Raw genomic sequence first — 2266 nt, 5'->3', positions numbered from 1 at the left:
AATTGATCGGCTTCAGTTAGCAGCAGTAGCGAAGGAATCGCTCGATCGGGTTTAGTTAACAGCCATCGATCGATCGCTCGGGTTCAGTAACGCGTAGCCTGCAGTGCAATCGCTCGGGTTCAGTTAGAGCCCAACGCCTCGCTCGGGTTCAGTTAGAGCCAACGCCTCGCACACACGCGCGTACGTGTACGAGAGAAACGCGCATCGCTCGGCCCCCGACCTCCCACCATAACCGGGAACTCCCCGAAATTTTCCTCCCCCTCGCTTCTACCATGGTTTTTTCCGTCATGGACGGCCCAAAGAATGTCATGCAGCTGCGCCTCCGGCCCGCCCAGGACGAAAAGCCCATTTTCTGTCATGATTTTTTGTCATAGAAGTAGGAGCCCACCACATCTATGATGATACCGGGTTTTGTCACAATTATCGTCATAGAAGTGTCATATGTATGACAGAAAAAAAATCGTTCGACCAAAATGTCACGGATGTGTCTTTTTTTGTAGTGCCATCACAAAGCACCTCTTCCCATGGAAAGAAAAATCAATGTAGTTGGCTAAGTAAACCAAAGATTCAAAGAAGAAATACGAGGCTATAAGTAATCATGCATATAAGAGATCAAAAGACTCAAATAACTTTCATGGATAAAAACATAGATCTGATCATAAACTCAAAGTTCATCGGATCCCAACAAACACACTGCAAAAAGGAGTTACATAAAATAGATCTCCAAGAGACCATTGTATTGAGAATCAAATGAGAGAGAGGAAGCCATCTAGCTACTAAGTACGGACCCGTAGGTCTACAATGAACTACTCACGCATCATCGGAGAGGCACCAATGAGGATGATGAACCCCTCCGTGATGGTGTCTAGATTGGATCTATGGTTTCTGTAACTTGGGGCGGCTGGAATTGATTTTCGTCGGCTCCCCTAGGGTTTCTAGAATATTGGGGTATTTATAGAGCAAAGAGGCGCGCGGGAGGCCACCAAGGTGGGCATAACCCACCAGGGCGCGCCTGGGCCCCAGGCGCGCCTAGGTGGGTTGTGCCCCTCCTCGGGGCACCCCTCTAGTACTTCTTTGGCCCATCTGGTGTCTTCTGGTCCAGAAAAAATCACCAAAAAGTTTCGATGTGTTGGGACTCCACTTGGTATTGATTTTCTGCGAAGTAAAAACCAAGCAAAGAACAACAACTGGCCCTGGGCACTATGTCAATAGGTTAGTGCCAAAAAATGATATAAAGTTGCTATAAAATGATTGTAAAACATCCAAGAATGATAATATAACAGCACGGAACAATCAAAAATTATAGATACGTTGGAGACGTATCTGGGAAGAATTCTAATTGGGACTGATGATTGCGACCATTCACAAACATATCGAATCAAAGGCTCAAAATGAAGATGACAAAGGATACTATTGAATATTGCTAGACATATGGAAAGTAACCATAACGCAAGCAGACAAGACTTTCCAGAGCAATCGGTTGCAGAGGAATCTCGGAAGACCGGATTGTATTTTAAAGTATCTTATGAAATAGATGAATAACTGGGGATGAACGAATATTCGGAAGTGCGAGGAATTCCGTAGGGGTATTCATGTGGCAAGGGACTGCAAAGTAGTGGCACAAAGGATTCTTAAAAAGTCAGGGAATATTTCGATGTATCTTGTAATAACAAAAGGAACTGGGAATGATTGTATGAACGATAAATGTATGTCGTTATTCATATGGATATATCATTGGTAGGGAATTGCGAAGGCAGAAGGGTCTTGGGGAAACCTCGAAGAGTATCTTCAGAATCTTCTGGTGAATCAAGCCATCATCTGAAATGAAGGGGCTCTCCGAGAGAACTAGTTACGAGAACCTAGTGTTAGAGTTAGCAAAATCTTTAACCCGAATAGAAGAGAGATCAGAGTCCCAGAGTAAGGACGAGGAATAAAAGATCCTAACACCACCCAATTGTGATGTGGGCCCGTAAGCCACATAACAAAGTTAGTAAAAGTTTCCAAAGACTAGACTCAACTTCGGCCAAGGAGTTGGAAAGGAGGCTACCTACAGGCAATCGGCTCTGATACCAACTTGTGATGCCCTCGATTCAATCGTACACTAATCATACACACAAATGTGTATGATCAAGATCAGGGACTCACGGGAAGATATCACAACACAACTCTAAACACAAATTAAAGACATACAAGCTTTATATTACAAGCCAGCGGCCTCGAGGGCTCGAATACATCACCTCGAATACAAACGAGTCAGTGGAAGCAA

This window comes from Triticum aestivum, chromosome 1D (assembly GCF_018294505.1).
Source record: "Triticum aestivum cultivar Chinese Spring chromosome 1D, IWGSC CS RefSeq v2.1, whole genome shotgun sequence".
In the NCBI taxonomy this organism is placed as follows: Eukaryota; Viridiplantae; Streptophyta; class Magnoliopsida; order Poales; family Poaceae; genus Triticum; species Triticum aestivum.
The sequence above is the reverse complement of the archived record's forward strand: the minus strand, read 5'-3'. Positions refer to the sequence as shown.